The sequence below is a fragment of the Cupressus sempervirens genome, chromosome 7, assembly GCF_028749045.1.
Source record: "Cupressus sempervirens isolate cs-2001-9-10 chromosome 7, ASM2874904v1, whole genome shotgun sequence".
Taxonomy (NCBI): Eukaryota; Viridiplantae; Streptophyta; class Pinopsida; order Cupressales; family Cupressaceae; genus Cupressus; species Cupressus sempervirens.
In genome coordinates, this window is record NC_143124.1 from 492,837,153 (window position 1) to 492,859,807 (window position 22,655).

Here is a 22,655-nt window from a genome sequence, read left to right on the forward strand (position 1 = left end):
TTGAGTGACAAAAACTCCTCCTTGCGACCCCATTTTTTCAATTTTCTCATTGGTGAGCTGCTCTTCCTCAATTCTCATTGGAGTTTGGGAAGGTGAGTAACCTTCATCATGGGATTCTTCTTCCCTTATTATTTTTCTTCTTTTGGGAGAAGGTTTAGGGGGTCTTTCTTCAAGGACAGTACTAGTAGATTCAATTACCTATTTTTCTTTGTTTACAATGGGCATCTGCTCCCGAATAACAGTATATCTTGTCCTCTTTTGGACAACCAGTGGACCTACTCCTATGTTAGGGGTGAAACCCAATTTCCTCATAACTTCTTTGGCTTTATCTGGAAAAAAATCAATAAAATGTTGTTTCTTTTCATTCATTACCTCCATATTTTTGAAAATGTACTCATGAGTTTATTTATCCTATCTGCATTATTTGCAGCATTATTAAGAGGACTGTAATCTTTGTCAAAACAATTAATGAATTCCAAAACTTTTGAATAGACTCTCCATTTTTCTTTCTTTGTTTCTTGTTCCTGGAGAGAATATTCATTCCTTATTATATCTTCAGGGAAATAAAATTCATGTTGACTTGGACGAAGCTTGATTCTATGTCTAAGAGCAGAATTAAAGAAGTCTTCTGTGTCACAAAAATGAGCATGAGATACTGCCATCTTATACTGATCCAAAAAATTTTAGAGGAAGATCCACCCTTCTTTAGTGATTACAAACTGGTGAGCTATAGTGCAAGTAGGAAAAATTGATCCTATTCCTCTTTTGTGCAAAAAGGTTTCCTCCACTCCTCCCAACTTCCATAAAAATTCAGCTACCCCTACCTTTAAAGGTACCTGATAGGGTAGTACATGGGGTGTCCCTTTGAAACCATAGACCCTAATGATAGTTGAGACTAGATATGGGATGATATCTCCCCAATTATGTGACACTTTTAAACTATGGGGTCTATCCATAGGCCTAACAAGATGCATTAGTGCCTTAGGAATTCTGGGATTGTCACTTAATATGAGGAATCTTAGTTTAGAAGCAAAATGCCTATCAAATCTGACAAAACTAGCATTTTCATCCTCCCAAGTCATGTTTGCACTCCACAATTGAACTGGTAGTGCCTCCCCCTCTTGTTCCCTATTTAAAACCATTTCCTTAGTGAAATATGTAGCCCCCTTAAAAAGGAACATATGCATCAATAGGGAGTACTGACCCCAGACCTTTTCCACCTTGCCCTTTGCAATCCCAACCAATCCATTGTGAATCTCAATAGCCAGGTAAGATGCACAATCAAAAATTATTTCTACACCAAAAGAAGAGATTTGGGTGATCATATACATGAAGCTCACTGGAATAAAGTCTTCTTCACCCTCTCCGAAGACTCTGCACAGGGTCCTGTATATTTCTACTACCCTGGCATTAAAGCATGATTTCTTGAAAGGTTCTTTAGAATATGATGTTATTGTTGGTAGATTTCCAATCTTGCTTATGTGATCTTTCAATGCACCTTGTCTAACTATATCCCTTTTGGACATATATTCCTTTTCTAACTCTATCAAATTAATGGGCACATGATACATGGTGAGAGGTCCCAGACTAAAAACCTTCCTAATTTCTTCTAGACTGATGGTAATTAAAACCTCACCATCCATTCTTCTCACTACCTTAGTGGCTGGATCATAGCTTTTCGCTACTGTTTCAAGCAGGTCATAATCCATAAACAAACTGGGAACAACAAGCTTTCCAAGGTCAAAATTCCATATATTGGCATGAGGGGTATATAATTTCCTCTCTACGAACCATTTTTTGAACAGAGTCAAACCAGTTTGAGAAGTCTGAGCATCCTGAACCCAATTACCCTTATCATACAGTCCATCAACTATCCTTAGCCTAGGGTTCAATGAGGTTAACTTCTTAACTTGTGCTGTCTCTATAGTAGACTCAGGAAGCAACTCAAGCAAATCATCATGCACATTCCTATCCAAATGATTTACTGCACCTGAAAATCCCTTCTTTGGAGGCATCTTGGACTTATTTTTTACAGAACTGGAAAGCCTACGAGGATTATGGTAGTATTACTTGAATTTTGTCTTTTTTTTCCTCTGTATTTTCGCAAACTTTTTGTGAACAGATAACTTCACAATTTCTACCAGGCTTTGGCACACTTTCCTTCAATAATTGCTTCTGCACAAGAATGGCTTCAAATCTTTGCTCGCGTAAGATGAAATTGATGAAATCTCTCTGTATTATACTCTATTTTTTCTCACGGATGATGCTTTCATGTCTAATTAATACAAGGAGTGGCACTACATTTTGTGTTTAAAATTGCGTCGTCGATCTTTAAAAATCCTACGATCATGTGATATAGAGAGCACAACTAGGAGTTGCATTTGACATGTCAGTCACTTTACCCAATGAGAAACTACCATGTATATCATTCTTTCCTTGATGGCGCTTGTATCTAGACCCACTAACATTTGAGGACATGTGTCATCATGTCACTACTTCGTTATGCATAAAGAACAAGCATCTTGCCATAGCGAAGCAACAACAAGCATCGATCTAATTCAAAATTAATCAAACAATATGCTACTAGGTTTGCTCAAGAAGAAAACGGTGGGCCCTATTCGCTATGTCACCATAATTATTTCCCTTGCAACTCTTCATAGCAAGAAAGCGACAGCCGTTGATCACATACTCAATCAAGGGTGAGGAAATTGTGCAAGGGTCTTCTAATTCATACTCGCTATGTCGCATGGCTTAAAAAACATGCAATTTTGCATAGCGAGGTAGCGAGGGCCGTTGATTGCGTTCTAAGCTGACATTCAGGATCTCTTTGCACATTGGATCAGAAAAGCATTAATGAAAACAAAGATCTCTGCATAGTTGGCGCCTAACAAAAATTTGTTGTAGTCCTAATTATCATTCCACGTCACCAAAGGTCACCGCCGATGTTTCATTTTTACGGGGCCTCGCTACTTCGCTAACGGTGAAGTATCTGATTTTTCTGATAGCGAGGTAGCGAGCTCTGGCATTTTAATGAAGTTCGTACCGAAAAATGCAAGGGACAAAAGATAATAATTTCTGTTACTTAAACTGCTTCTGACAATGGCATTTATGACTTGTCATGCCACCTGGTGAAGTCGAAGAACTGACAAAATGCAACGTCACCACCCCTTCAGACTTTACAGGGCCTCGCTACTTCACTAATGGCGAAGTGTCTGATTTTTCTGATAGCGAGGTGGCGAAGCGTCAAAAAAATCATCATTCCGGCTCTATTTTCAGATATTCTACTGGGTCCCCTTCCTTGTTTGGATGGTAGTTGCAACATGTACCTGCACAATAAATCATTCAGAAAACCAATATTCGACCACCGTATCTTCATTTTGCGGTCCTGCCTTGTAAAATACTCAGCACTCGCTACCTCGCATGGCTTAAAAAGCATACAATTCTTCATAGTGAGGTAATGACAGCGGTAGATCTACTTGGATCTGACGGTTAGAACGATTGAGAAAAAGGGAATCTCGGGGAAACAGAAAATAAAATGGATAGAAAATTCTTCTCACTTGAAAATTCAAAAGTTTCACGCCCGACAGTTTATGAACAGATAAAACATAGGGTTTTCATGAGTTTTTTCTTATGGATGGTTTATCCAGAAACCCTATGTTTCACTTAAACATAAAAATTTTGGCTTTTCTATAATTTAACAAAAACCTCTGTTGCACAAAAAGTAAGACCAACAGAATAGATAGAAAATAACAAAATTTGGATTCTTGTTGCTAGACTCAAGGATAAAAATGTAAATGGCACAAAGTGGGTGTTCAAAAATAAGCTAAATAAAGATTGAAAAGTTTCCAGAAACAAGGCAAGACTAGTATGTAAAGGCTATTCTCAAGAAGAAGGTATTGATTATGGTGAAACTTTTTCTCTTATTGCAAGATTCAAAGGTGTTAGAACTTTACTAGCATATGCAACACATAGAGGATTTAAAGTGTAGCAAATGGATGTTAAATTTGCATTCTTGAATGGAATTCTTGATGAGGAAGTCTACATTGAACAACCATAAGGTTTTGTAGATCCTAGCAAAAGAGACATGGTTTGCAAATTACACAAAGCATTATATGGTCTCAAGAAAGCTCCTAGAGCTTGGTATGAAAGACTTCATAATTACTTGACACAGAGGATTTCGAAGAACAAATGATAATAGTAGTTTGTATATCAAAAAAGGACTAGAAAAGAAAATTGTGTTGGCAAAAATATTTGTTGATGATACTTTATTCACAAGAAATGATGACTTTTTCAAAGCATTGAACGAATAAATGAGTAAAGAATTTGAAATGTCCATATTTGGTGAGATAAAATTCTTTGTTGGGTTGCAAATATAGCAGAACAAAAATGGTATCTACATAACTCAATCTAAGTGTATCAAGGAGATACTGAAGAAGTTTGGAATGAAAGATTCAAGACCAATTGGAACCCTTATGTCTACTAGACATAAGATTTCCAAGAATGATGATTCCAAAGTAGATTAGACCACATATAGATCAATGATTAGAAAATTGTATTATGTAGTGCATACAAAGCCTGATATTCCATTAGCAGATGATATAGTGGCAAGATTCTTAGCAAAACCTAGAGAAAACCATATGATGACAATCAAGAGAATCATGAGATATCTGAAAGGTACTGAAGACTATGGCTTATGGTATAAACTTTGAGGCAATCTAGACTTAAATGTGTTTACTGATGCTGATTGGACAGGAAGTCTTGATGATAGAAAAAGAACTCGTGGTGGAGCATTCTTTCTTAGAAACAAAATTGCATCTCTTAGTCCACATCAAAGGAAGAATATGTGGTAGCAGTAGTTAATTGTTCTAATATTGTTTGGTTCAAACAACTATTGGAAGGAATGAAGATAGAGATTAGAGATCTAGTAGTCATATACTATGATGACACCAATGCAATCAATATATCAAAGAATCTAGTGATGCATACCAAAACAAAGCACATTGCTATAAAATATCACTTCTTAAGAGAATTGGTAAGTTAGATTAGACTATGTAAATACAAAAGAATGTATTGTAGACATATTCACCAAGCCATTACCTAAGGATGCATTTTTGTATCTAAGAGGTAAGCTAGGGGTCATTCCCCTATTTGAAGCTCACTAAATAAAGTTTAGTGATGCATCAACCAAAAGAACTTGAAAATCAATCAGTTGGTGTAGAATTCACAAAGAGTATATTAAAAATTAATTAGTACTTAAAGTACATTAATATTAATAGAGTTTTTGTCTTTGGCATGTGTTGTCAAAGTGGGAGAAGTTTACTATCATATCTCATAGAAATTTTTGTTATTACAAAGAGAAGTTTGTTGTAAGAGGGAGAATTTTTCTATCATAGAAAATTTATGAAGAGATATCTATGAGGGAGATTGAACTTGGCAAAAAATTTTGTAGATAGAGCGAGAAACCAGAGCCAGAAAGAGTTCATACTGATAGAGAAAGTTCTCATAGATGTGAATCAAAATGAAACAAGGATACATTACTTACTTTATTCTTGTTCCAAAATTTTATTTGGTTATGACATGTTGTGTTACCATTAATGTCAAAGCGGGAGATTTCTGATATAATTAATTAATTGTGTATTCTCCTTGATGTTACACAAATGTCATATCATTATCAGTCAATGCATGTCAAGCTTACTCAGGCAATCAAGATAGTGTTCTATGTCTACCAAGCATACCTGTGTTTTCCTACTTCAGAAGGTAGTGTCTACCAAGTTCACTAGGGCATTGAAGGAAATTTTGATAAGATGAGTGTTAATTGAGCTCAATTAGTTAATGAAGGAAAAGTTAGATGGAAATAGTGTTAATAGATCTTCTACTGGTTAACGTAGGAAATCATTTCTAAGTTAGTGTCTACTGAGCTAGGTCAGCTAATAAAGGATTTTCTTATTTTGGCATATTAAGCTTAATTGATTTATCTATTGGTTCTAGCTGACTAAGGTGATGAATATTAGTTATTCTAAGTTGTACATAAACCAAATTGATAATATGAATGACATAATTATAAGGTCAAGCTGTGAATTTGAATGTGTGTAAGAATGTGACTGCATGGATGATTTTGAAGATCTAACGATGCAGTAAGGTAGCCAATCAAAGGATAAGTAGAATATAATTATGAAGAAGAAAATATATATTTAATTAGAAAGGACCAAGTAAATCTAGAATCAAGATTTTCAATTAGCAATTGAGTTGCATTTAAATCAAGTCATCTCATTATTACTCTCTAATAGAGTTAGCTTAACAGCTATTTGTAAATCCTTTAACAAGTTGGTAGTTCTGTTGAATTTTCTAAAGACCTCTAACAAGGCCACTCCTAATAGGGTGAATAAGTCCTTTAATAGAGTCACACCTAACAATGTGTTTTGTAACCTTTAACAAGGTTTGCTCCTAACAGGGCTCACTTTAAAAGAGTGAAATAAGTAACTAGTTGCAATTGGTGGTTTTCCCAAATTGGGTTTCCATGTTAAATATTAGTGTCAAATGTGTTCATGCTATTTTATTTTATGTGTTAACATCTGAGTTAAGATAATTATGGTCACAGATAACATCTAAGATTTCCATATTTAGTATTTATCAAGTTACAACATTTTATGTGCATTTGTCGAGCATCAACAATGTTCAGTTTTCAAAGTATATATTGTACTAACATCTAAAGGGATTTGGGATTTATTTTATTGATAACTAATTCAACCTCTCCTCTTAGTTACTCCTCTTATATTTCCAACACTAGGTGTTCTATCTAGATCCCCTAAGGTTAAGCTTTGTTTTGGAGATAACTTTAAAGAGCTTATAAATTGGTCTTCATGTCATCAATCTCAGAACCAATCTCATTTCTTGATCTATGCTTCATACTTTTGGTTTCTTTGAATTGAACATGCTACTTGCACATTCATGCAAAAAGGAGAAATGTAATACCCCAAAATTGGCATATTGTCATGTTAACCAATTATAGTCTATCTGATCAATTCTAAGTCCTATTATACTAGGAAATTCTAATTTTGATACTCACTACTTGACCTTAGTGTCAAATGTAGAAAACTCTAATCTACATTAATTACATTGTTTATTTAATTCCTATGTATTGACTCAAATTATCTATTTATACCTATTAATTAAGTTTAATTTAATTACAAGTGTAAGAATCTACCTTAGGGCAGAATTTACCCAAGACCAAGGAACTCAAAACACAAGCACAAATTAGACCATAATATGATCAGAATAACTATTTAATATTCAATTCTATGTACAAGTACACTAGGAGTGCCTCAATATAAAGGCCTTTGAGATGCATCTAGAATGCCTCAGAATTAGCATCATGATAAGTCCAACAACCAAGCACATGTCCACTAGATATGGGTTATCCTCCATTATGCACGAAAGTAAGTGCGATGATGAGAGGATAAGCCTACAAAGGTGAAACATGCACATTAGTGTTGTAGACAACATGTGCAAAATTAGGAGTGCTAAAAATAGTGTTGTCTACATGACAACTCAGTGAATGATGCAAACTCCTGTGGTGTATACACCATGTGCATACTTAGAGTTGCATACTTCTATGTTGTCTACATGACAACTGTAGAAGATGCACAAACTCCTAAGTGTCTCATAAAGAGAAATAATAAAATAATGCAAAATAATAAAATAATGCACTAACCTAAGTAAACTTAAGTAAAGTGTAAATAGTAAATATGTATTTACAGCAACACCCCCCCTTAAGTGAAACTTAGGGGAGTGCGCTTAAGCTCACTAATGCATAATGAGTTCTGGCTACTAGGCCATGTTAGGTACCCATGTACAAAAGAATTTCTAAAATGATGCAATGCAATCTCTCATAAAGCAGAGAAAGAGGGAAAACCTCATGGGAAAAACCCTCCTCCAAAAAGAGAGATAAGTACAATAGAGAAAAAGAGAGAGAGAGAGAGAGAGAGAAGAAGACCTCATAAGAGGAAAAAATCCCTCCCAAAAGAAGAAGAGAAAAGTCAAGGGACTCCCCTATCTGCAACATCCCGCACCCTCAAGAGATCTCATAAATGAGTATACTTGACCTCGGTGAAGGGTTTGGTGAAAATGTTAGCGACCTGCTCTGTTGTAGGACAGTACTAAAGTGCAATGATCTGCTCGTGTATAAGCTCTCTAATATAGTGCATGTGAACCTCAATGTGGTTTGTCTATTGATTCTGAATTGGACGCTTAGAGATTTCAATGGCACTTTGATTGTCACAATGAATAATTGTCAGCTTAGGTAGATTGAATCCAAACTCCTCCAGGATGTCCTGTAGCCAAAGAGCCTCTGTAGGTGCATTAACATGACCTTGATACTCAGCCTCTATGGAAGAAAGAGCAACACTATTCTACTTCTTACTTTGCCAACAAATAGGGCTAGAACCAAGATGAAATGTGTACCCTGAAGTAGACTTCTGAGAATCTAAGTCTCTTGCATAGTCTGAATCTATGTATCCAATCAACTGAAGCCTTGTACCTGCTGCATAATGAATCCCATGTGTATGTGTACCCTTGATATAGTGAAAAATGACCTTTGTAGCCTTCCAATGAAGCTCATGAGGTTCTTGCATAAAGTGTGAAACCATACCAACTGCAAAGGCAATATCAGGGCATGTGTGTGTCAAGTAGATAAGGCTCCCAACTAACTATTTGTATAATGTTGCATCAACAAGTGGAGTAGTGCACTTAGCCTCTAGCTTGACACCTGATAGAAAGGGAAAAGGAGTAGGCTTGTAGTCACTTGTGAAACTGAGAAAGCAAATCAAGAGCATACTTGGGCTGTGAAAGTGAAATCCTTGCTGAAGACTATATGATCTCAATGCCAAGGAAGTAGTGTAGCAAACCCAAGTCTATCATGGCAAATCTGTCCTAAAGAGAGGTCTTGACACTGGCTATGATGGATGTAATGCTTCCTATAATGATCAAGTCATTGACATAAAGCATTAAGATCAAGTGAGAGTCATCCTTTTGAAGAATGTAAACATTTGAATCAGAATGACATCTTTTGAAACCTACTGAGAGGAGAAATGAATCCATTTTGGCATACCAAGCCTGAGGAGCCTGATTTAAACCATAAATAGACTTCTTTAATTTGCAAACCATAGTAGAATCCTATATGAACCCTTGTGGTTACTCCATATAAATTTCCTCATGAATGTCACCATTCAAAAATGTGCTCTTAACATCCATCTGGTGTACAACCCATCCTTGAGCTGCAGCAATTGCTAGTGTAAGGTGAATGGAGTTCATTTTGGAAACTGGTGCAAAAGTCTCTGTATAGTTAATACTTGGAACCTACGAGAAACCTTTGGCAAATAGTCTAGCCTTATGTTTATCAATACTTCCATTTGCTGCAAATTTGGTTTGATAGATCCACTTACATCAAACCACTTTTCTTCCCTTAGGAAGGGGAATTAAGTCCCATGTGCTATTTTTCATCAATGAATTGGATTCTTCCTCCATAGCTATATCCCATTCTGGAATCCCTAATTCTTCCTTAAAAGACTGTGGATCTAAAGCAATGGCTATGTATGCATGTGGAAATGACTTGTGTTGTGACCTTGTTCTTTGAGTATCTGAAGGATTTTCCAACAATGAACCTGCTACATCAAGAGTTTGTTGTGCCCAACAAGGTTTAGTGGAAGAAGATGAAGGAATTTCCTCAACTGTTTGTTGACCCTATGAAGGTGGTGTCTAGCGAGTCAAGGTTGGAGGAATTTCATTTTCCGAGTCACTTTCATCACTATGATCACTATCCACATAGGAGGAAGGAGGAGGAGTTGAAGAAGCCAAACTTGGACATGTCTCTTCAAAATGAACACTCCTCTCATAGAAGGTTTTGTGAGTCTCTAGATCCATTAATTTATATGCTTTGAGATGATTAGGATATCCAACAAATATGCATAGTTTTCTTTGCGGTTCTAATGCCTTTCGCTTTTGTGGAGGTATCCTTGCCCATGCTAGAGAACCAAAAACTTTGAAGTGCTTAACACTTGGTTTCCTACCACACCATGCCTCAAAAGGTGTTATTCCATCTAAGGCCTTATGCAGACTTTGGTTTTGAATATAGTTGGCACAACACATGGCTTCAACCCAAAACACTTGATCAAGAGACTTGTGTTGAAGCATGCATGTAGTCATTTCCTTAAGGGTTCTATTCTTTCTTTTCGCTATAGCATTCTGTTGTGGCATGTATGCAACTAAATGTTGAAGATCTATCCCCTCATGTGTGCAATAGTCTATAAGTCTGGATTTGACATATTCTCTGCCATCATCTACCCTTAGTATCTTGATGGCTTTCCCAGATTGCTTCTCAACTTGAGCTTTAAATGTGATAAAGTTGTCAAAGACTTCACTCTTATGACCAAGGAAAAAGACCCAAGTGTACCTCAAAAAGTCATCAATAAATTTTAAAACATAGCAAGCCTTACCAAAAGATGGTATTGGAAAGGGGCCAGCTACATCACTATGTACCAATTCCATAACAAAAGTTGCCTTCCAAGACTTCCCCTTGTCATATTTCTCTTCGAGATGTTTACCTACTTCACAACCTGGACATACTCCCTCTAAAAAATTGACTTGAGGTAGACCAGTGACCATTTCCTTGCTGCTTAATTACTGAAGGTAGTGATAATTAAGGTGTCCAAATCTTTCATGCCATAGTTTACTTTGAGTGTTTGAATGAGTCAACAAGGCAAGAGACATGGACTTAGGCACAAAATGTGAGAAAGAGTAAAGTCTTGTCTCATGGTTTGCATTTTCAATCGCCACCATTGAATCATCTTTTAGATTCTTTACCACTATTGTATTGGGGAGGAACTCTACTTTGTTGCCACATCCATAGTGAGTGATTTGATAGATGGAGAGAAGGTTGGTGCTAAGGTAGGAACATGAAGTACATCCTTGAAGATGCCATTCTCTAACTCAACATTCCCTTTACCTTCTACTTTAATTTGAGTATCATTGCCCACATAGATGTAAGGTACATTTGAATTTTTTAAAGAGGAAAATTGCTCCCTTGAAGCACCCATGTGATGAGATGCTTCTGAATCTAGAACCCATTCCTCTAGATTGTTTGTACTTGCAACTAAAGCTTGGCCCTTGCCCCTTGAAGTGGATGAAGAACCCTTGTCTTTGTATGTATTAGAAACATCAATTTTGTGTTTCCTCATAATGTTGACAAATTCATCAATCTGCTTATCTTTGCACTCATGTTCTTCATGTCCATTCTTCTTATAGTAGGAATGTGTTTTCTTCTCCTTCTTGTTGGAATTGTTCCCCTTTTGATTGTTCTTGGAAGAAGACTTTCCTTGTTGTGAAGAAGAATGTTGAGTGGAAGAAGATTGATTGGAGGATGATTGTTGTTTTGAGGAGGACTGTTGTGTGTCATTTTATGGCTTGGCCTTCCATTGCTTTTGCTTCTTGTTTAAGTTTTTTCCACTTGAATTACCTTCATTTGCTACCAAGGCTTTGGTTTTGGAAGACTTGAGAATTCCCATACCCACTAGATTGTCATGTTCAAGGATGAACATTTTTGAGAATTTCTCAAATGAAGGCTTAACATAGGCACTACCCATTGTTAATTTGTGTGTATTAAAGCTAGAAATAAAAGGAGCATATTTACATGGAAGATGAGTCATGATGTGTTTGATCATCTTTCCATCCTTAATGGGTTCACCACAATCCTTCAGCTGTGCCTATACATTTCTACTTGGGTAAGATAGTCTTTAATTGTGTCAAAATTTCTAGGATCTAGCTTGAGAAGTTTATCCTCTATTGTGTAAGCCATGTCTTCATCTATTGTCCCATAAAAAGATTCTATTTTATTTCAAACATCTATTGGATCTGTAAGCTTCCTAATGTGAAATTTGACAGGATCAGAGATATTTTTCAACAAGGCTCCTAAGGCCATCTCTTGTTTGGATTCCCAGTCTTCTTTACGAGCTTCATCAACATCAGCAGGAGGTTTCTTGGTTGCACCAATGACATAATGCCATAAACCTTTTTCTACCAATGGCTCTTTAATGTTTTCTTTCCAAGTAGAATAATTATGTGGAGTTAACTTTGAAAAAGAACCCATAATGCAAGAACACAAGATAAAGAAGACACGGTACATAGTACATCCCCCCCCTTTTCACTCAATCAAAAATCCCCCCCCCCCAAATAAATGTTTTTGGCACTTTATATATAGTGCATTTACAATGGGCCACTTGCCAAAATAGACAAAGTGGGCTTTCTGATTTTGCTAATTACAACCTCTGTATAGAGTACAAATATGGACTATTATAATGTAGCTCAAAATTACATCAATTATGTAGCATTAGAATGGAAAACAAGACCTATCTTTGAAAGTGATACTTTTGTCCAAATAAGACTATGATCTGACTATAGATCTAAAAACTAGACAAAAAAATATACACTTTCAAAAAAAAATAGAACCTGAAAAGGAGTCCAGATGAGCTCGTACAATGTATTTGAAGTTGTAAAAAGTAGGATTAGACAGATACAGTCACTAAAAAGTTCTTATATAGTCCAATCCACTAATCAAAGCCAAAAACTAGCTATACCACTAAAAAATTCAAGAAATTTTACCCAAAAAAAAAATAAAAATTGCACCTGATTTGGAGTCCGTATGACCTAGTTATGGTTTTTTGAAGTTGGGTTTCCAAATCAAAATTGCATCTGAATAGGGGTCTACAAAGAACAGGGTCTACAGAGAAAAACACTGTGTTAAATTTGATGGTCAAACGACCATCTCAACAATTCAAAAACACCTTGTTATGACGGTGTGACGGTCATCAATTTTAGGCTTGTGTATTGATGATGTCAGTGTCTGCATAGGCTGTGATGATGTCACCCCATATGGTTGATGATGTCAGCATGTACAGACTGTACATATGTGTATGGCTGGATCTGACGTGTACTGCTAACTGGAGCTGATGTGTCTGACAGTTGGAAGCTTACGTCAACATTGAGAAGGGTCCACGTGGCAGAAGTCTGAGCTGACGGTTACGTGGCATCGTCCACGTGGAGTATTGTAGTTGGGCTATGTAGCAGCCTCACAAAAACATTGGCTGGTACTTGTAGCTTTAGGGTCATATCCACATGTCACGATATCAATCATTCTGTGTGGCAAAGCTTCAAGTCAATAAAGGAGCGCTGTGTGGCTCAAGGTGCTGCACTACTGGAGGTTGAGACCGTCGAATTTAACAAAGGCATCACCGAATTTGAGAACACCGGTGGGAATTTATCCCACATGCATGGGATGTGTGCTGAATGTGCTATTTAAAAACAAAACACCCACAATGTCCAACAAAAGGAAGCCCCACCGAATGTAGACCGTCGAAAATTTGAGAGGCTTTGTTAGGATTTGTATTGTCACTGGTTTATGTGAAGTAAGTAGATTTTCCAAGGGCTCTGTCACATTTAATGATGAGTACAGCATGTGCAAATGCTGTGCGTATCTTGAAAATTAAATTAAATAATCTGCGAGTTGGGATGTGATGACCCAGTACCGCAATAATATTTTCTTTGACACGAGAATAATTTGCAAAAATAATTTCAAAAAAAAAATCTCAAAAATACAAAGAAAAATAGTAGAATGGCAGAATTAATAGATCTAAATACTTAATTAATCAGATCAAAATAGATCATACTCATATTTGCAAATCGGGCCATCGGGTTCCAATTTGCAAAAAAAAATTTCCTCCTAGTTGACTATGGCCTAAAATAGGCAAATTTATAGTCAATCTTCACCGAATCTTTGCTCCAAACGCAATGGCGAGGTTCCCTTCAGCTGTAGATGCTCCCAATTGTAGCTAATGCTCCAGATCTAAATTGGGTCCCTTAAAGAGATGAAGCAATGAGGTCTCCAATGGCTATGTGATGAGTATCTCCCTCTTCTCTGATACCATGTAAGAATCTACCTTAGGGAAGAATTTACCCAAGACCAAGGAACTCAAAACACAAGCACAAATTAGACCAAAGTATGATCAAAATAACTGTTTAATATTCAATTCTATGTACAAGTACACTAGAAGTGCCTCAATATAAAGGCCTCTGAGATGCATCTAGAATGCTTCAGAATCAGCATCATGATAAGTCCAACAACTAGGTACATGTCCACCAGATATGGGTTATCCTCCATTATGTACAAAAGTAAGTGCGATGATGAGAGGATAAGCCTACAAAGGTGAAACACACACATCAGAGTTGTAGACAATGTGTGCAAAATTAGGAGTGTGAAAAACTATGTTGTCTACATGACAACTCAGTGAATAATGCAAACTCTTGTGGTGTAGACACCATGTGCATAATTAGAGTTGCATAATTCTATGTTGTCTACATGACAACTATAGAAGATGCACAAACTCCTAAGTGTCTCATAAAGAGAAATAATAAAATAATGCAATAACCTAAGTAAACTTAAGTAAAGTGTAAATAGTAAATACCTATTTACACCAACAATAAGTTTTCATACTTTGATTAAATTAAAATCACATCTTTAACTAATGTACAAAGGATTTAAATGTATTTAATTTAATAAGATAATGCGCCCATTTTAATTATTGAGTTTAATTTTTCAATTAATTATAATTATGCATTGATGAGGTCGTATCCTATTTTATTAAATTAAATGTTCTCTACAAATCTTCCCTTTAGTTTAGGAATGGAAGTTCTAAGTGATCTAGAACTTGAATTGGAATTAACTACCTACACAAGGAATTTTGCATTCTAACTAAATCTCATCTTCAATCTTGACCATCGACCAATCTTGGGATTCTATTTAAGGATCCTTTAATTCCTCATTAAGGAGGTTGAATTGATTTTGCATTGAATTTATGCTAAAATATATACTCATTTTCTCATACATCCATAGCTTAATTTCTTGCATTATACTCTCATATTAGCTTAATATGCATACATATAGTATAATTTTCTTTCTTTTATTCTTATATTAATTGCATCTCATCTAGAATAATATTACATTTTCATATAGCTTTACAAAATCCTACATACTAGAGGTCTAGTTGCTAGCTTCTCATTCTGAGAGCAATAGCAAAATCCATCTAGTTAGGACGCAATAGGACAATTTGCCAAATTATTTTGGGTGAAAAACTCAATGTTCATTCTAGTATGGTTTCGCATGTAAGGATCGTCTTGAAGTGTGGTTGATTAACAAGCCATAATTAATGCATACACTACCAGAATACAATCATTATCCCTTTGAGTTCTAGGAAAACTAAGAACAAAGTCCATACTAATATTTTGTCAAGGTTTATTAGGTACAGGCAATGGTAAATATAATCTCAAAGCTTGACTAGTTCCTTTTGTTGTTTGACAAATTCTACAACTTCTAACCATCTTCTATACATCCTTATAAATTTGAAGCCAAAAGCACCTATTAGAAATGCACTTCACTATTTTATCGATTTCAAAATGTCCAACAAGTCATCCACTATGTTTCTCCTTCATTCTATTATCCCTCATATATCCTTTAGGTATGCACAATTGAGTTCCCTTAAATAAAATGTCTTCCTGAATGAAATAGTAAGTCTACTTATTCTGCTCACTCATAAGTTAATTCTCACAAGCCTTCCAAGGTTCTAAAAAATCAAGACTATTTTTATACAAATACTTTAAATCATCAAAACCAAGTACATTAATTCTTATTTCTGTGAGCAAATTCCTTCTTTTTCTCAAAGCATCAACAACCTTATTTGAGTGTCCACTTTTATGTTTCAATACAAAGGAAAAAATATGTAAATACTCAAACCACTTCATATGTCTTTGATTTAACTTTTTATGACTTCTCAAATATTATAATTATTTATATTCTATTTACAACACAAAATCTTAGGAATCAAGTAATGTCTCACTTTCTTTAAAGCTTGAATGATAGCATAGAATTCATAATCATAAACTAAATATATTCTCTTAGCATCATTCAACATCTCACTACAAAAAGCTATAGGTGTTCCTTCTTCACTTAAAATAACTCCAATGACATTTATATTAGCATAACAATCAAATTGAAAAACTTTATTAAAATCAGGCAAAGTGAGTGTTGGTAATTTTGCTATTTGTTTTAATGTTTCAAAACTCATATGTGCTCCATGTATCCACTTTAAATCCCTTTTTTCATCTCTCATATTTTTTTTCATAGCGTTACATACTAAATTGAAAGTCTTTAAAAACTTTTTGTAGATACTCATCAATCCATGAAATTATCTAGCTTCTCCACCATTCTTAGTTTCAGGCCAATCAAGAATAACCATTACCTCTTTAGAATCCAACTTCAAACCATCATCTGAAATTGCAAAACTAAGACACAAAATTGCCTAGACTTCTTATAAGAACATTTCTTCAAGTTAATTAGTAAGTTCTCTTCCTTCAATCTCTGCAATACTTGTTTGATATACTCAAGGTGTTCTTCTTTATTCTTACTAAATATCAAAATGTCATCAAGATTTACAATAAAAAAACTTATCCAAGAATTTCTTTAAAACTTCATTCATCAAAATCATGAAATTACTAGGTGCATTAGTTAGACCAAAAGGCATAACCAACCATTCATACAAACCTTCACTTGTCTTAAAAATAGTTTTCAATTCATCTCCTTCTCTAATTCTAATACAATGATAGCCACCTTTCAAATAAATCTTTGTAGAATACTTACCCCACCCAAACAATCCATTATGTTATCCATCCTAGGAAAGGGAAACCTATACTTTACCATGATTTTATTAATAGCTCTAAAATCAATGTTCATTCTCAATTCTCAATTCTTCTTAGGTACTAATACAATAGGTATGATACAAGGACTTAAACTTTCTCTAGTCAAACCATTTTCAAGCAATTATTGCACATATCTATTCAACTCAACATTTTCAATGGGTGTTAATCTATTTGGTCCTTTATTAGGAAGACTAGCTCTAGGTATCAGATCCATACATTGACTAATACTTCTCATAGGAGGTAAACCATTAGGTACATTATTAAAAATAATGTCTTGAAACTTTGCCAACAAAGATTCAATTTTAGGTGCATGCTAGTGTTCATCTTTTTTCTCAATATTTCTAGGAATTAAAAAAAAAGATTATTCCCCCTTACATCTTTAATAAACTATTTTTGTTCAACCAAACATACTCTAATATTATTGTAATGATTCTCATCAAGCTTTTCTACCAAAGGTAACAAAAGTTTCTTCTTTCAATCAACTCATGTAGCATATTGATTCAATCTACCATCATGAAAATCTTGTCTATCATACTACCAAGGTCTACCCAAAGAATATGACAACAACCCATACACATAATATCACACAAGACTTCATCCTGATAATTTCTTATTTTGAAATTAACTTGGGATTGTTCACTTACAATTAATCTATGCTCTTTTTGGAGCCAAGAAACATGGTAAGCCTTAGGATGGCTCAATCACTTAAACTACAACATTTTATCAAGCTCTTTAGATGCCAAATTACTAACTATTAATGATAACCTTGCAACATTTTCTAGCAATCTCACACTTAGTCTTGAACAAACTTCTCAAAATAGGTTCTTCATGAATCTCCTCATTCCAAAAAACCTCTCCTTATCATTAGGTTCTCACTAGGACTAGGCTCATTAGGTGTTTCAAAAACTTCTTCACAAACCAAAGTATTTCTATTGCTACCTATACTCTTATTTCTATAGTTACTATATTCAAAATCTCTATGTCCTTCTTCTACACATTTGAAACATATACCCTTAAACCACTATCTCTCTTCTCTCTAATGGCCACCATTATTATTCCTATAGTAACTAGTATAGTTACCTATAGCATAACTACCTATTTTCCTAGCAATCTCTTCTTTCCATTCCATCTTCCCTATATCTAGAATTGTATTTTTAGATTTGCTACCTTCACCATAAGTTTTTCCTTTGCATCTTTGAAATCTTCCACCTCTTCCTCTTTGGAATTGATCATGTTTCTTCAGTAACTTTTCTTAATATTTCAAGGCATATTGATATGCTTCTTCTACACTATCCATATTAACATGATTGATCTCATCTTGAATTGATGTCCTCAAACCATTTAGGTATCTAGCCACCTTTAATTCAACTTCATCATCCACATGTCCATATATTATATCCAATTTATAGAATCCCTCAATGTATTTCTTCACACTCATGTCCTTTTGTCATACATTTTTCATTCTTCTCAATAGGTTAACTTGGTAATTTATAGTAAGGGACTTATTCTTCATTTTTCCAATCATCTTTGCATGTCTCTTGATGTTTTCTTTTCCTCTTTTCTATGTTTCAATCTGCAAGTGATCCCACAAAAGTGAAACACAACCTTCTAACATTGTGACTCCTATCTTTACCTTCTTATTATCAAAAGTACTTCCATACTCAAAGTATTTATCCATCTTAGAGATCCAATCCAATACAAAATTAGTCTTAAGTCTTCCATCATAGCAAGCAACTTTAACAATAGATCCAGAGTTTTCTCTAGACAAGAATCTAAGAAGTCTTTCCTCATCTTGTTCCACTTCAAGTTTAGGGTTACAATTAGGTGTTGCTTCTTCATCATCACTAACATCCTCAAGATGTACACCTCTTCTCTAGGTTGTCTCCACACCTTCAATTCTCACTATAATCTACCTCAACATATCCATTATACCATTATAAGAATTTTATCTACCTCAAACCATTTTGACAATGGCTCCTACTACATCAAAACCCTTTATAAGTTATAGATTAGATTTCATATATTCCACCTTATGACCAATCTAAAAAGGGCTCCCCATGATCCAACTCACAAAAAAAAACTCAAGCTCTAATACCACCTAACACAAGAAAAGTAGGAGGAATAATAAAAATAGATTTAACTTAAACCTACTAACACCTTGCCAAGAGTACACACAAAAGAAAACAAAACATATTAGTAGAAGGTTCCATAGAATTCATAGATCTAAACATTGATTACACATGATAAAAAAAACTAGCATGCTAGGCTATGAGGTCATCCTGGTTGCGGCCTTATATAAAGAATTACAACATCAGAGTCCAAGATCACAATATTTACCTATCTTTTACTAATCATACCACTCCTTTCTTTTGCTTTCCTACATCAAATCCAAATTCTTATATAGATGACTATACCACAAGTTAGCTAGATGGGCATTTAATTACAATATAGGTGTTGCTTAAGAGATGTAAACCATAACCCAAGTAATGGGCATCAATAGTTCATGTTCTCTTGAAGGTAGGTCTAAACACAATCTATGAGTCAACTCCCAACTGTACAAGATGCCTTGTGATGATATTTGGTTTATTTTGTATATGGACATGGATTGTCATTTTTGAGTTATTAGATGGATATTGTTGGATTCATTACTGGTGTGTTTTAAGTTGTGGATTTCTATCTTTTACCTTTAGTAAATATATTGTCAATGATGAAAATGAATTATTTAAATGATTTAAATTAAATTCTTTATTATATGATTATATGTTTTTATATTTTACTTCACAATTTTTATGCGTAGATTACTCATTAGTGCCAATATAAAGTGAGATCATAGCACTTGTTTGCAAGATCTACATAGTGTCTTATTCGCCTTCATGTGATTTTGTGTCCTTGTGGGTTTCAACTATTATATATTGAGCATTTACACTTGATGTTTTCTTGTTTAGCGAACAAGTACCAAGTATATTCATCTTGAGCTTAAGATCTTAGTGTCTACCCTATATCTTCAGCAGTGGCACTAGGAGATAGTGACTTTGACTATTCGTGTTGAGACAATGCCATCCCTCTATGGGTAATGTATCTATATATAATTTAATTTTATTAACCTTATGGTAGATGATAAATTTGAATTCATAATGTAGTATGTGATTAGACCCACGTACATGCATGAACCATTAGGATTCCATAATTGTTGTGTTAGCTTGCATACGAACCCCAACTCAAAATTTCAAAAATAAGATTATCCTCTTTTACACACTATATTTTGGAAAAGATTATCTCTCTAAATATTTATTTTAAATTTTGATGAGGTGTAAGCCTTGAACCCCTTCAAATTGTCTTAACTAGTTCAAAATGGTTCAAAAAGGATTTACAAGTCAAGGATTAGAAGTTATGGTTTGAAAGATTGACTCATTAGTTTAGAGGAATATTTGTATGGTAAAAATTTGTTTAGTTAAGTTCATGTAGGTACAACCACATTTAGAATGATTCAAAAAGGTTCATAGGTTTAATGAATCAATAGTTTGAAAAGATAGTTCAAAAGGGAACAATTTTGAGTGGTTCAAATCCATGTCATTCACAAGGCTATTAACTTATATGCCTCATTCTGATGTTTGAAATATTTTGATGTAGGGATAACATAAATCATGGCTTCATCAAACAAGTCTTGGTCCATAGATTCCACAATGCAATGTGTAAATATATATGGTAATGATCCAATAAAGAGGGGGAGTGGAAAATTCTCATTTTATGATAGTTTGATAGACCCACACATAGTAGCATATAACTTTTTACCAAGACATAATCTCAAAGATTTCTCCAATGATAATATAGAAAATCGGGATTATCAAAATATATCTGTAATTAAGGAAGATCTAAAAGTGTAATAAAAGTTACACCCACCAAAAGGTGACTAACTTTTTTTTCATAACTATTTTCATTCTACCTAGCATGATGTATATTTCATTTTGGGCTAACATATTTAAATGGAAATTATTCAAATATCATTTGAATATATTAATGTGTATTCTTATATATTAATTTGTATCCTTAAATACATGTAAATAAATAGTTTATATGGATATCAAAATATAAATGAGAGAATATGATGAGAGGAAATAGTTTTCAAGAATCATTTATGTCAACGAAATGGTAACCTAGAAATAGTACATATTATAAAGACATGTGAGCTATAGAAAAGAAGGGAAAGATTAAAACATAGATGAAAAGAAAGGACATTTTAGTTTTCACTCTTTGTTAGTGGTTACTAGATGTTACCTTTTGTAATAGTGATACTTGAATCGAATGAAATTTGATACCTTAGAAGTTATTTTGTTTTAGGGCTTTGAATTAGAGAAAGGTGAATTAGTTTTATGAAAATAATCTAGATTTTTGTTATCTATGATTAGAATTAGAAATGTTACTTTGTGAATATTTTCTCCTTAAATTTCATATGGTATTCTGATCTTTGAAAATGATGGTTCAACTAGTTCTTTTTTTTATCATTGATCTTCTAATAATTTATAAACCTAAAGACACTTGGAGAGATTTTTTATCTTCACGTTTCAGCCATTAGTCCTAAAATTATTAGATCATTAGCCTCCCATCTAAGAATGAGTTGTGTTACCTTTATGGTATCAGGTCAAAAAGATATATATATATATATATATATATATATATATATATATATATATTAGTTTAGTGGGTTCATTGAAAATCTCATATAGGTACCTATTGTTGACATTTCAGTCATGTTTGTTATTAGTGACATACACTTATTTAGATTGTAAGTATCTACCAAGCATATTACAGTTAATAATGTTAACCAAGCATTTTAGTTGCTACCGAGTCCTTTGGATAGTTTTCAGTTTGCACTGAGAAGTTACTACAAAGTTGTTGATTAGTAGTATAAACCAAGAATCTTAGTGTATGCTGACTTTATCAGTGCAAACCAAGTTGTGCAGTGCTTATCAAGTTCACAGTTGATGTGATGTGAGTCTAGTGTTAACCAAGTGAAATAGTTTATACTGAGCTCATAGTGATAGCAATGACCAAGCTATGCAGTGTGAATTGAGTGATTTAGTTCATATGCTGAGTTTCATAGTATTTGTCAATTCACTAGTGCAAACCAAGTTCAAGACTACTTGGAAGTGATTAGTATGGACTGAGCTTCTATGTCTACTAAGTGCATGGTGATGCCAAGCATTAATATTTGATGTCAAGTATCAGAAACTCACTAAGTCAGTCTTCAAAGCCTAAGTTTCTACACTTTGGGCTAATTTTGTAATTTTTGTGTAAACTTGTATTGTGGTCAACTTTGTAATTTGTAAATTGAATTGGTATATATGTAATGTATTGTGTGACATCCAATGTATGTATGGAAAAAATTTCATAATAAAAGAAGAGAAAAAGAGAAAATTACAAAAGGCTACAATAGTATAAGGAGTAGGAATGATTTATCTATCACAACAAGGTGATTTCTACACTCAGAGGAATCTCATTTAGTAAATGAAGTTGTAGATCAAAGATCAACTACTTCTTCATCCTAATAGGTGGATCAATCAAATCTTTAAATAAGGTAAACTTGACAGTCTTGTGTAAATCTCTAATCGAGTGCATACTTCATTATATGTTTGTAAATCCTTTTGCAAGGTGGACCTATCAGTCCTTATTTCTCCTAATAGGGCAGATCATCAAAAGTGATAATTGTAATCCTTAACAGGCCAACTTTATACTCTAGTACTAAAGCTTGTGGGTATTATCCCCACTCTAGTTTTACTTTCTATTTGGAAGGTTTCTGGGTCACCAAATTTTTTGTTAAAAGTGTTATGCTTTACTGTTTTTAGTTTCTCATGCATGCA